The 15,469-nt window shown below is 34.2% G+C and overlaps 1 protein-coding gene across 9 annotated transcripts in view; it reads right to left on the reverse strand.

Moving 5' to 3' along the window:
• LOC132908868 (dual 3',5'-cyclic-AMP and -GMP phosphodiesterase 11-like) overlaps positions 1–15,469 on the reverse strand; it is a 149,182-nt gene that overhangs the window by 112,929 nt on the left and 20,784 nt on the right. For 2 of the 9 annotated variants that reach the window (XM_060963258.1, XM_060963260.1), the window contains exons 1-2: positions 13,458–13,684; positions 9,545–9,821 (exon numbers count right to left, since the gene is read on the reverse strand). The exons of 4 other annotated variants lie outside the window; for them this stretch is intronic. The gene's annotated coding sequence lies outside the window, so the exon portion shown is untranslated. Of the gene's footprint in view, positions 1–9,544; positions 9,822–13,457; positions 13,686–15,469 lie in introns of those variants that run through there. 3 more of the 9 variants (XM_060963254.1, XM_060963253.1, XM_060963259.1) reach the window with 3 other exon arrangements.

The raw sequence follows: 15,469 nt of genomic DNA on the forward strand, positions 1-15,469 counted from the left end.
GCATTACATTTATATATATAAATATATTAGATCAATATCTAAACGTGCAATTACTCATATACAGGATGAATCACTTAAGACAAGCCACTTGAATAATTTCTTCAATTTTCAAGATAAGGAGAAATATTCGAAAGAAAAATTGCCGCATTTGTCCAATGCTTGCTTGTTTTATGTTTATTTGTAATGTACACTACGTATACTGTGTTTCGGAACCATTTACCATGAATTTTCATTTTTCGCTCATTATTATATCTGTTACCTTGAGTTACCTCGAGTAATCGTGAATCGTAGATATTCAAAAACGCATAATTTTATTTGAAAAGACGATGGTGATGTTGACTATCACGCAATAACCCAATTGAAATCAAACAACTTTTGTTTCTTACATTTCTTCTCCTCATCAAAATTGGAAAAGTTTTTCGGGTGGCTCGTCTTAGCTGACTCACTGAATATATATATAATTGTGTATATACAGGGTGCGCCGTTAGAATCCGGACAAAAGAAGTTTTGTGCAGAAAGTTGTTTATTTAAGTCAATACACAAAAACACATGAAAATGTTGTTATATCTCATTTAAAGGGTCCTTGCTGAGAACTTTTATTCTATGTAACCACCCTCTGCCTCTATGACCTGCTCTATTCTTGCTCTAAAGCGCGAGCACGCTGACTTCAACTGGTCGCGTTTAATTGTCGCGAATTCTGACTCGATAGCAGCTCGTAGGGAGTTGACGTTGGGGTGCCTGCATTTATTAGTTTGTCTCTCGATAACGCCCCACACGTAATAGTCCAATGGGTTTAGGTCGGGACTGTTAGGAGCAGCTTCGTGTTTTAACGAACACAGAATCAAATGACAACGGGCAAATCTTTTAAGCTTGGCGGCCTCGGAGAGCATCTGACGGACTTTGAGAACGTAGGAGGCATATCTAAGATCCTCTTGAGCTATTCGACGGACAATCGTTTCACTCACCCCCAAGACGGAGGCTAATTTTCGGAGAGAAGTTCCCGGATCTTCCAAAATCATGTCTTGGGCCCTTTGAATAATTTCTGGCGTCCTTGTTGATTTTTCCCTAACCTGAACTTTTCTCGCCGGAGAAGGAGAACCCTTCTCGAACCACTCTGAGGCTGCGTATCTCTTAGCAATGTCGTATACCGTCGATCTTGGGTAGCTAAAGAATTTTATAATTTCGACCGGCGTTCTCCCGGCGCGAAGACTTTCTATAATCGCCGCTCTTCTATCGTATTCCGGGTTTTGCTTAACGAGTTCTGTCATTTTGAGGTTATAGAAGACTTATTGACATATTTAACTAACTTCAGAGTCAATCAGCACAAACATCTGAATTCTAATATGGTGGGAACTACAAATTGAATTCTGTCCGAATTCTAACGGCGCACCCTGTATAATACAATGTATGTAATAATTGTGTGTATATATATATATATACACAATTAAAATAAATATTTAAAATTAAAACTAAATCTATGAACGCGTTTCTAATATATCTGTAACTGGATTCCACATTTAATTCCGTATTTAATTCCACATATTTTGTAGCTGAACCTTTTCGGGACGTTCCATGGATTTAATTCTGTGGAGAAAAAATGTCATATGAATATGGATCGCTTGAAGCTTTATTACAGAGTTACAGCAAAAATAGGACATATGAAGGGAACAATACTGCAGCCGGCTATATCGCTCGATTTCACATCACTAGATTTTTATGCGCGGATAACCTTGAAAAAAGGCACGATTAAACAAATCGATATGTGTGGTGAACTGATGCGAAGAATCGATCGATTCATTGAGATGAAGCAAAATCAAGACGAACCAGTTGGATAATAAATTCAATTTTTTACCGCTGCCAGTCTCCTATCGGCAGGAACATTTTGAAATCGAGTATCGACACCTAGCGATTAAATTCATCGCCAGCCTATTCTTCTTTTGTAGCAAACGGCAAATCGCTTTTGCTGTTCCTTTCGTACTTGTTCCTTATAACTGTTTAAAAAACTTGAAACGACCCATGTTTGTATAACATTTTTTTTATTCGTACCTGTAGAATAATATCGAGATAGCCTGGAGAACCTGAAACACGTCGTATATCTTTCAATTATTTTGAAAGTTGGGAATTTACCGAACTTTTTTTCTGTATTATTATCGAGAAGGAGCTGCCATTAAAAAGAGATAGGAATAAAATTAGAAAAACGTTATTCTTCCTTATTTTAAGATCTACGGTACACAAAGAGATGATCAATTGTAGAAATGAGCTATCTGTTCGAAAACATTCGGGTATTATTACTTTGATAGAAGAAGTACGTAGGTGTATTGCATTTCAAAAGTGATCAACCTAACAAAAAACTAAGATCGTTTTATACGGAAATGGAACGAACCCAGTAGGAGATTAACAACATCAGAAACTACGTTGAAACTTCATCAAAATTGAAAGAACTTCGCGGAAAGAAACTTTTTGTATTACTGTTACAGAACCATAGTTGAAAACATAAAATAAGAGATGGTTACGATGCGATGAATAAAAGCAGACAAAGATGCCAAGAGTTACGTAAACATATCGTGAACTGACGAGTACTAATTTTATGTATATTTAGCTTCCACGTATATAGAAAAGTCAATGAAAAACTGAAAGGAATGTTTCGTTACGATAGCATTTGTAGTATATGTAATAGCGTGTAATAATTTAGTGTTATACAAATTTCACATAGACAGAATCTAACACGACAGAATTTCATTTTTATGCAAAACGGCGATCCTAAACACACGTCGCAGTATTATCCGCAGTATTATTAAAAAGCAAATTAGGAAATAATAGCGAGACGCAAATGCCAAGAAAAAGGAACTTACGAAAGAAATTTGTTCGAAGATGTTAACAAAATTAATCGAGAAAAGTACTGTTACTAGCCGAAACAATTACATTTAACAACAACATAAAAAATAAACTTCTTAATATACAATTTGAAATTCATAAAATATCGTATACTTAAAGTTCCAAGCTTATAATCTTTTAATTCGTCAAATAAATTGTGTAATCAAAGCTGTATTTATTAAATACTTTCATAATAAACGTAAAATACGAAAAGCAGAATTCAGAAGTTCACATATGCTATGTAGCCTTTGTGTGTCCATCCATCACGTTCTACACACTGTACGCAATCTCCTAAGAGTTCAAGCGCCTCGTGCCATATTCCTCGGGTCAATATACGCAAAAACGAGCATCGTTATTTTGTACAAGTTCATTCGCTTCGTTTGAATGTGACTAAGGTGACGTTAAGCAGAATCTTATGAATAGTTTAAGCTTTAGAAAATAATTTTTTATACGCCGGTTTTACGCCCTACGAATGTCCTCTAAAACGTACCAGCAACTTATTGCTTGGAACTAAATACGAAAGACGAAAATGATCGATAACGATTTTCGATATTAGTATAATGTAAATACATATTGTTACGTATCTCATGTTGTATATATTGTACAAATCACTTATATACATGTCCTTTTTATCTACTGATTATCAAAACGTTATAGCGCACTTCCGAAAACGGTCAAAAATAAAATCATAACACTTGAAAACTTGGGGAATTTGATAATTCCTAAAACGTTTTGTAACCAATTTTTATTGACATGAACATGTTTGTTGCCAAATACGGTTGTCAGATCTTTCAGATTGTCTTACGGAATATTGAAATAAGAATATATATACATATATATAGATACGTAACAATATGTATTTACAAACAACTAATAAGTGCAAATTTTATTTCAGATGATTTCATCCTTTTACCAGCTTTAATAAGTGTCTGGTGACTCACGAACAGGAATATATGCATATGTAATGTATATAGATATACGTAGTTACAAGCGGCGAAACGACTCGGTTATCAATATTGATAATGTATCGAGAGACAAGAAATACATATCAACCGCGAGATCGATTAAAATTATCAAGTATTTTCCCACTCAAACGTTCGTATGACAACAATTGCGTATAATGTGTATTACTATACCTAAGTGAAAAATGTCGAAGAACTCGATTGCACGGTATTATTCAAATACGCAGGTTAGCCAAGCATATGGAGGATACCTAAACATCTCCTTTGTTTTTAACGAGCATCTTCCCATTTAGAATTGGTATATTTTCAGCTTTCCATGAATTTAATTTTTCAAAAATTTGTAGAAAGTTGAGTGCCTATAAGTGAAAATTTAATATCCACATCGCTTGCTTTGCTTCTACTTAATTTTCCCAATGATCAGCCTCGCGCCATTATACATTGGTGTCCGATTGTCAGTATAAATGCGCTTAAATACCCTCTTTATCTTTAATGATGTAATTAATGTTTAAAGGAGAATTTAAATGTTTTTTTAAGGAACGTTCTTCTTTTTACGGGTATTATTTAAAAAACAATAAAAGATCGTCGCTACTTTTTTGAAACATTTTACTCTATTGCATCTTGTAACGAACGTTAAAATACATTTGCATACGTTTAAGTTATATCTTCAGATCGATCTTCAACATCGAAGAAGTGATTAAATTAAAGCGTGAATTTATTATATGTGTTATAAATATTCGAAGCGAATTTCGTTGGCAATGCAGTTTCTAAAATAAGCAACTAAGGATCATGACGCTCCAATATCTTTACTGGATTATCTGCACGTGGTGCTGTCATATGCAAAAAACATTTCTAAATCTTTAGATTAGATGCAATGGACATATACATATCGTGTTCGGTATGTTTATCAAATGTGGTGTCATTGGATCTCTTTTCATTGAAAGTTAAAAGAAGATGCAATCTATTATTCCAGAGGATATGGTGGACCGTACATATTATAATTAAAGCTTGTGGTGCTGTCATGCTAAGAAAAATTGAAACTTGTCTCAAAGACTATATCACAACCGATGAAGATCACTTCGAATGTTTCTAACGTAAACAATTCAAGTGTCCATAGTCAAGTCGAGTTCACATATGTACTACTATAGTACTTGACAATCTGATTAGTTTCTTGATTTTCGAGATCATCTAAAAAAATATCTCGAAAAATTCGAAAAAAAAAGAATTGCTCCTTTTCACGTTCCTCCTGCGAAATATATGCTTTCTACATATTTCTCATATTATTAAAATTTATGAGCTTATGATAGCAAGTATCGAAGTACGCTATTTCCAAAAACAGCAAGTACCAAAGTGTAGTAAATTGTATAGAATTTGAAGTCGACAACGATTTCTAAATTAACCGAATGAGTTATGCTTAATTAAAATCATCTCATTAAAATTATATCCGAAGTATAGACTTCTCATAAGGCAAATGCGATTTCGCATGAGACGTAAATGTTTCATCTATATTTATCTAAAGACTATGACAGTCGAAAAATGGATAAAATCGTTCCATTAATATTGACAAATTTGTAAACCAACTACCACTTTTTTCGTAACTATTAATTATTTACACTGAACACATTTCTATCCAACTTGTACCGATTTCTAAGTTCATCTTCTACGTACAAATAATACAAGTATTTATATATAGTCTTTAGTATTTTCGTATCTAAATATATGTTCTCACATAGTGATTAATTAAACTACGCAGAAATCACGTATAAATAGCGTTCGCAGACGTAGTATGTTGAAAAAACAAGAGTACAAACATTATAAGAAGCAGATATATGGTTGAAACGGTGTACAGCGAGGTATTTATTCTATGCAACCGTCGTTTTATCTGTTGCAACAATCCTCTAATGTTGACTAAATGCATTAATATAATCGATGCGGAAACCTTTGACAAAATATGTCCAGTTTAAATAGATAAAAAATTCTCTAAATGGAAAAGTATACAACGATGCATAACAATTGGTGTCTCTGTTCTTTAAAAGCTATAATTTTATAACAACTGTTTTTCTCTTAACTATAAATATCGCGATGCAAACATACCGAGCTAATAATAATTATTCTTTTATTACCAGCTTGCGTAGCTTAGAAATATTCGACAGACCATCAAATGCGTTAAGGGACTATTGACGATCCCAGTCAGTTTATTAACTGTACCCGCTAATAATCGTCAATGCATCTAACTTCAACATAGATATTATATAGAGATAAGGGCGAATCCTTCAACTCTAACAGCCAGTCAAACGCAACGATTTGTTTTTCATCCACCAAATCCGCGATTGTTACTAGTTTACGCAAATGCAAGTAATCAGTTGAAGATTTCTTGCAAATAACGCCATAAGTGAGAAAATGTTTTTTATCGTGTAACATCCTACGTGTCAGTAGAAATACCGCAGTATAGAATTCACGAGTAACATCCATTTGTGAATGATTAAATAAATGATTAATAGCGTTAAACAGTGGCACGTGCAACATCGCCTTTATACAAATCGCTGTAAGTGCCATTTAAGCGATACAGACGCTCGTATACACTAAATATCACCATATGCTATCAAGCTATGCATACTTTCAGAACTCTTCAGGTTTGGCTCCACGCTGACTTTAATGTTGCAACTATTTTTTTCAAATGAAAATCTATAGGGCAGTCCGGTAAAATGTGTTGCATGATTGTAGGTGCTTTACAAGATTTGGCATCGAGTTGGTGGTGGTTTCGTTAATGAATACGTAAGTTTAGAATGGCCAGTGAGAATGCGGCTGAGGGCAGTTTGCCTTCTTCTAGTTAGTGCTGAGACGTTGAGCTACTCTTGCACGCTACATTTGTACGGCGGTTGCTGAGCCATAAACGGATCCAAAATTTGTTAGTAGCCTTTTGACAACAGTTTAAGCGTCATGAAGGGTAGGTTAGATTTCTTTGAAACGAGTAAGCTGGTGGCCTCTTGTACTGTTTCGTTCGTTGATTCATGATTCTGTATTCCCTACGAAATTACGATTTCAGAAAAGATAGTACTATTCATTCAGTTTCTTAGTGTTTTTTCTTTCGAAAGGAACTTTTTTTAATAATTCTCGTTATTCTGTCTTTAATAGAGTTCTGTTCAAGATAGAGACAAATTTGTTGTGACAAATCGATAAGATTGTTCATGTTTTCTCAGTGTATTCTTTAACTATTTCTGGTGCATTATGCGAGCCATGCGATCTTCTTAAATAGTTGCACGTAATTGAGTGGTCATTCTCCTGATTCGTTTAACATTGTTATTCCGTTGTGTTTGTGATGAGGGACATATATCTTTGCAGGAAAGGTACAGCGTTTGAGATTCTCTTTAAATTCCTACAACACAAATATTCGTTTATTATACTCGAATGCTTCGAACGCGAATCATGTACGTTTTATTGATGCTGAATATACTTAGTGTCATACGCTTTATTAATGCCAGAAAAACAATATTAATACGTTTCCCAGATTCACGTGATCAGATGAAACACACGTGTACCAATGCTAGGTACGTGGTCAATCATTAACGAATAGAGGAAGACATTTCGCTTTAGTTTTGTTTTCTTCTCGTTGATCGAGGGAGGTATTCATTAGAGGCAGTCATTAGATATGTATATGTTACTAATTGAAGATTCAAAACCATAGAAGCATATAAACTGGCAACTTTTACTTTTAAGCGAATAATATTGAAAAGAAGAGACGCAAACTCGCTCGCTCGCGATATATTTCTGATAAGTTAAAACCAGTTCCACATAGTTTAAATATTTTATTTAGTTTAAATAGTTTTCTGTCCTTTCCCCGACAACTCAGGTTTCAATCGTTATCTTATCGATGGACATTTCAATTTTCTCTCTCGCTTTTACCATCGTATGGAATATATCGTATAGTTAGCTGACTAACATTAACGCGGCGCGGCGCGCACATGTTGAAGCTTTTATCGAGATAGTTAAATCGTATGAAGATTAAAAGTTTGCTTTAAAAAAACGGCTCGAATTCGCCGCGAAAAGCTGATTCCACGTCAAACATCCGGCAAGAAATCGGTGCAGGTAAGCGAACAGGTTATGCGCAGACAGGTAAGGTATGATTATCAATAAAGCTAACGAGTCAGCGAAGGCAAACCCGCGGCATGAGCTTGCTGCACGCAACTATCGACCATCGATGTAACAATATCAATTACTATTCCCAACTCGTTACTAGCATATGCCACGTAGACGATAGAATGGTTCGTCGAAGATGATAAAATGAACGCTACAATCGTTCAGGTTCACGGGAAAGATAGCCGTGCTTTCACCGAAAACAAAAGCGACAGCTAAGCGTTGTCGAGTGAAAGCGACATTGCTCGATGTTATCTGGAGACTCGCTCCGTTGACATTCCCAGTTGGTAATCGAAATTACAAAGTTTCGATTTTGTTTGTTTCTGTCTTTAAGGATGATTATAAATTGTTGTCGTGAAAGATCAAATATATTTTGAAAACGTCTAAATGTCAGCTACAAGAGTACGTAACGAAAAGTCCATTTAAAGATTTGTATGCCACCTTTAATGAACTTTTCAACCTTTAAGGTGATTGTGAAATCAAATAAACAAAAGCACACTATGTCTTCCTCGATACCGCACAAATTTTGTCTGAAGCATTTATTTTTTTTTTTTTTTTTTTTTGTCACGACGAATAAAAGAGTAATTAAGAAACACCCTGTATACGTGTGTAATGTTTTTATTCTTGTTTCAAAGTATAGAAAATCTTTAACATTCTTGGATACATTAAACTATACAAATTTCAATTATGCAAACAAGAGACTAGTAATCGGGATGATAATTATCAATCTTGTTTCATTAATTGATTGATTCTATTAATTCAATGTCTAAATAATTTTAAACACAGGTATTACGAATTGCTCGTTTGCAAGATATTGCGGTGCATTTTTGGAATAGCTATATAATATAGCAGCCCAGATGCTTAGATGAAACAGAACCTAGAACTTGTATCTACTAATGATCACCTTTTAAACTCTGTCGGATTTACGTAACAAGGTTGCTGTCTCCAATTGAGAGAAATAAAAAAGTACGGGAAAAGTAGACGAGTAGTAAAAATCATTTCCTTGGCATATCGAAGATAATTTTTTCAAGTTTGTGCAATTGCTAATCGCGAAATTTATCTACTACAGGTATGAGCATAATCAGTAGAAAGTATCAATGTCGTTGATGACAATAAATTATAGAATTTTCACAAAAGATAGCTTACGTTAATATTTCGAGAAAAACGAATTTTGCAGTATACTATCAGTATACATTGCGGTGGACATTGCTCTGAAAAACTACCAAATTTCAGATTAAAAAATTTGTCCTCTCGGACGCATATCGATATTTTCGTGTTCCTGTGACATTAACGTTATGAGGATGAATTAAAAAATTCATTCTTAAAAATTATAGTTACTGACGTTCAGAAGCTGCGCGAATATACATAGTATAAGTTTCCATAGTATAAGCCTATACTACTACCTAAGTATAAGCTTAAAACTACCTTCATTTAAGAAGAAAAATAAGACAAATATTTCGCAGAGTCCGTAATTAAAGCAAACGAGGAAATACGTAATCTATACAAATTTAATATTTTATGTGCCAACACAAATAGAATAGTTAAAGCTACGTACGTTTTGTACAAAAAGAACTTACATGTCTGGCGTAACGTAAATTCACGATTTTCGTTTTTCGTTGCACGTATCCAGTTTTTCTTCTACGAGATCCAACAGTCCAAGAAGTCTCGTATTATTAGGTAGTCTCTTTTCGTAGCTGGTTTACATCCTTGGGAAAACATGTGGCCACTAAGACGCGATCACTACAATTTCGTTTTATCGGCTCTTTTTAAAAAATGCATACCACTGATACCTTCGACGTCGCACGAAATCGTTGTTTCTTTTCTTCGTTTCATCTTACTGTATATTCTCACTAACTGTTGAACGACGAAATAAGATACGTTGTCTGTATACGAGTAACTCCTCGGATATGTATTTACGTAATTGAATTCTATGGAGCAACTGCGAGCAACGATTACCAGCAGCATTATGTGCTCAACGAAGACGTTTCTAGCATTTAACCGCTAATTTCTAATAATTAATGGTTTGCGATAAACAATAGTTTATTTTACGATAACTTATCGCTAATAAGACATTCTCAATTTATACGTGATGAATGGAAATAAACTACTGCATAACTGCCAATGAAATAATACCATACAATTGGCTTCGTACCTTGCCAATAGCAGAATTTATAGGGGGAAGAAAGATAAGGAGATAAGCAAAGTAGAGATTGACGTAAACTCTCATTGTAATCGATTTTATCGTAGTATGTTTTACAACCGCATATGACATGTAAGAGAAATAAAAATCTTGAGTAAACCGGTGGATAGTATGACACGTATGTGTCTATCAAGTGCATTCTATTAATTTGTAACATTTCGAACGTTTTAAGACCATATTATGATTCTTTTATTACAGTTGCTTCTCGTAAGGCAAAATGTAAGGCGAAAAAGTTTAACTATTTTCTGTAGGATAATACGATGGCCCCAATGAATGTAAAATTTATCACATTTTTACCGTAATAACATGAGCGTGAATGTTTTCAATTTAACACATATTTCCTATAGTTTTTTTTTTTTATATACATTTCTTTAAATATGTACATTCATAAAATCGAAATATTTGCATTCGGTAAATCATTGTATTGTATAAAAATATTCTATAAATATATAAATTGAAAATATCTTGAAAATATCATTGTATAATAGTGAATATTTATACTAGGATTACGCCGAAACATCAAATGGTACCTCGCACGAACGTAAAGTTGTAATTTCAAGTTAAAATTCGTCTTATCTTCAAATGCATTGACCGAAGTAAACTGCTATTTGTTTTGCAATAGGTGTCCACGTTGTAACAATAATTAATTAGATGTAAATGTTTGTATACTTCGGAAAAAGCGATAATTCTCCCCGTTTCGGAAACTTTGCATTTAAATCTATCATTCAGAAATTTTGGATTATTTATTCGATGAAAGGGAGACTTCTTAATGAAACAAGTACGAATGGGGATTCGAGCTTTTACACATACACACGCACCGTATTTTAAATTAATATCAAAGAAATTGAATTACAACTATTAATTTACATTCACACAGATAAAAACAATGAATAGCATGGAAGTCAAACAATAAGAGAACGCGGTGTTATGAGAATCATACAGTGTAACAGAATAATTTTGTATTTGAATATTATATAATCCATGAAGCTATTAGAAGTATACGAAGTAAGAAGGAACGAAACATCAAAAAACAATCAAATTAAAAGACACGAACGTAACACTGGAAAACAGAGAATCTCGCTAAAACGAAAGAAATAACGAGCCACGTTATCTTTACCTCGTTTTCTTTCCTAAAATCGCGAATATTAGAAATATATCGAATATTTTGAATGGCAATAATAAAGATACGCTATGACATTTATGCAGCTTGGTAGAGAAATATCTTGCTATCTCATCGTTGGCAGTTACATTGTTATGTCTTGCATAATGAGACGAAGATTGGAAAGTTATGAACGGCAATGAAACTACGGATCGTATAACACGGTATCGCAATCCATGTATAAACCGATAAACACGAATATCCTTCTAGAACATCTTTTATTGCCGAAACATACGACTGATCTTTCTTAACGTAAATCGAGATAAGGAAATCGCATAAGTTGTTCGCTGCTGCCACGCGTGAAATTGCCATTTATCAAAACGAAAATAGTCCAAGTAACCTTTTCAATGGATCTTCTTATCTCGCGAATGTAGGTAAACAACATTTTAATATTCCGAACGAGAAAGTTAATCACGCGCCCTTAGAGTTTCCATAATTACCATTTTTGGTGCTGCGCAGTCTTCGCCGACCAGAAAAATATATTTTATTAGCTGTAACGCCACAACCGAATGGCGTCGCTGACGTAACGTGGCCTGCTACGTAAAACGTACACCGCTACAACGTACGACGTAAACCGCGTGCTGCTGAATGATTGCGGCTAAAAAACATCTCGAGACATTTGACGAACTGATTTTATGCTTTCCGAGATGCGACTTTGAACGATTCTCTCACGATTTATATAGTTTTCTATTTCTTGAACGTTACATGGAATATTATTAATTTAATTATTAATTTTTGGGAATACAAAATAACGTTTGACGATTCTATTAGAGAAAATAGCTTCACATATGATATTTGATACCGCGGCCGGAAATCTATCGTAGATACGGAGAAATAACAGTAAGTTGCTTTGTTGGAATAAATGACAAGGAAGTAGTTATGCATACCAACCAAGGTTTAGCCAGATATAAGAAATTTCCTTATTATTCATTCTATAGGAGAAATGGTACGGCAGAGACCCTTATTTTTCATTCACGAATCCCTCAGCTGAAAAAAAGGGGATTTTCGTAAGTCGGTAAGCATAGTTTTTAGCGTTCAACGTAGGTAGGATTATATCACAGTTTACAATGGCCTTCTTTGAATTTTGCTTCGCAGCTCTCAATACCATTTCCTAATACATACATATTATCGTTCCAACGATCAAGCAATAATGAACGATAAATAAAGTAAATCTTTGATAAATCTATCCAAGTCAGGCGATGCGTATTAGCGATATCTGACATATTGTTCGTGCTTCGTGTGTCTCAGAAATTGCGTTCAATTTTTATTGAAATTCTTCCACGATACCTGCGGTAACTGATAACAAATCAATTTCAGCTTGTTAATTTAATCATAACAACATTCTCTATCATCATATTGTAGTCTATTTTTTAAACGTGTCAAATTTAAAATGTTACAATCCGTATCAGACGACATGAAATGCTAAATTACACGTTGCAAACTCGTGCATTCGTTACTGTGACGTTAGATGTTTACGTTATTCTGAAATACACGGAAAAAATGTATGTATGTATGTATGTATATGTATATATGAATTGAGCATCAAGTATGTATAAGCTAATTTGACTCCCATTATTATTGAACAATATCGTTTTAATATATTAATAAACTGATAGTTAATATATGTGAATTATCACATTTATTCTGCAATATTACTTTCTAATCTCTTACTCAAGAAATATGGGCAATTGTGATTCATAGATAAATATGTTTCAATCAATTACACAATTTCTGTAACGACAGTATTTATCACTTATTCTCCCGCTTCCTATCAGTTTTATTAATTTCGTATTTGGATTTAAAAGAATATTTTAATGATTATAAGTTAAGATGTTTGTAAAATTTGAATTCGAATTAGAAAACTGATGTTATGATATATAGATAACAAGTTCTGCATTATACAACCATCTAATACCGTTACTTAGCTATAACACTACTACGCAATGTTTTATCGTGCGCACTAACCTATCTTTTATACCAATCATCATCGACCACTGTTTTGTAATATCGTCAACAAAATATGACACGAAGCCATCGTGTGATTGGTTTTTCTGCCGAATGGCAAGCCTCATGATTCTAATTGTATTCGCCGTTTCGATCGTCTAGTCGAACGACGCACATCACTATTTACCTTCATTGTGGACAATCTTAGTTCGTCGACCGCATCATCAACAACGCGGTAAGATCGACGCGTATGGTTACGTTACCGCCTGTTATCCGGGGGTTTGGCAAAAAGCTGCTTCTCAAAGCGTGACTAATTTCGACGATTTTCGTACAAAGCGAAAAGCTTATACAGAGACGAAACAGGCGAAGCAGACGAACCTGCCGCACGACCTGCACTGACTCTCGTCTGCTTCAACGACAGAACCTGAACTCTCACTATACGACCGCGTGCTATACGCGTTGCACCCAGGGCCGTATCTTTCCGATCATCGTTACATACGATTCGTTTTCCTATTAAAATGGTAAATACAACAATGATCCTGGAAAAAATTGATTCGTTCGGACGAAATAACGACGTTATCTTCTCGTAAAGAAGTTCTGCACACGTTGTGCGAATATTGATCGATTGACCAAAATATTGCCTAACGGACGAAATTTGTATTAGGTTCGCGATTTACGATCATTCACGGAGATTGGCGATATTTTAGAAATTCTGACATTTCTTATGACCACGATTAATCAACACGATTATCTTATTTGAACCGTGCTTTAATAAAACTGAAGAGGTCATTTCAGGAATTACGTAACACAAAATACAGCCAAGCTTGTAGATATAGCCGGCAATCAATTACTTTAGTCAAGCTATCTACCTAGGCTTATTGCTTCTTGGAATACTTAGCATAGGGTCACTGTAGGAGTTATTCATTTACAGAAATTGATCATGGCGAGCATTACGTAAGTGAAGCGTTTATTTGAATATATCGAAAGCTACCATATAATTGTTTAAATATATACGGCGCTTCGAATATACCAATATAAAAAGAATTAAAGCTAACTGATACGACATTATTATTAATTCAGACGTTGTTCTTATATACCTTGAAAATACCGAATTTTTTACAAATGTCGAATATCGCTAGTGATATTTATCGCGTACATATAATTTAGAAATTTAGAAACGAAATCGTAATCGTAGCAGAATCCAATACGTATCTAAAATAATCAGAGAAAAGAGAAATTATTTGCAAGTTTCATTCACATTGACCATTTGTCGAAGAAGGAAGATAAAATCGGAAGGAAAATATACGTACAGCGAGTGATATATTTAAACTGAAGTAGTTATAAGCTGTAATTTAGCGTGTGTTCTTCACTTGCCGAAAGAAAAAGTAGTCGTTTTGCTTCTGAAACCCGCATACGTCAATAGGCACGCAAATTATATTACATATTATATAGATCTTATATTAATATTGAATAGAAAGGTAGAATTCAAAGACAGGAAGGTAGCTAATTATAGAAGTACAGTGTAAGGTTAATTATATCTCGCTGCATTATTATGCAGGGTGTTGGCATCCATTCTTGATTCGCCCCTGACTATAGCGCAACAGTCTAGAGTCTAGACTCTAGACTATACGCCAGTACACGCCACGCTACTCTCTGTCGCACAATCATATGTATAGTGCCGCATATATACGCATCTAGTGTCTATATACATATGTAGTTCATACAGCTGTATAAAACGCTTATAAAGAAAGAGTACGGTTTGTTCCCCCTCCACTATGTATTGCAAGCTACGATTCTGGAAGACTGATAAAGCATGAAGCGCAGCATTTTTTTGGAAATGTGCTTTTCAAAAAATCGACGTTAACCTGGCAGTTTTGTGATAGGCGTATGTAGATATCTTACGTATTAAAATATAAAAGAAACGAACGTAATTAATCAGGTACAGAAATTAAATAAATACGTGACAGACGGTAAACATTAAAAAATGGAAGCAGCATTAAGCGATTTAAACGGTACTAAAGGAATAAAATAAGGAAACTAATGTACATGTTCGAAATATTATGTTTCATTTCCTTCATTCTTCGACGCTTCTTTATGATTCATATTTTTCTTATACAAAATATAGCAGAATATATGTATACGATATGTTACGTATATATTGTTGTATACACATGCATATACACATCATTACTAATAGGT

This window comes from Bombus pascuorum, chromosome 7 (assembly GCF_905332965.1).
Source record: "Bombus pascuorum chromosome 7, iyBomPasc1.1, whole genome shotgun sequence".
NCBI classification, from domain to species: Eukaryota; Metazoa; Arthropoda; class Insecta; order Hymenoptera; family Apidae; genus Bombus; species Bombus pascuorum.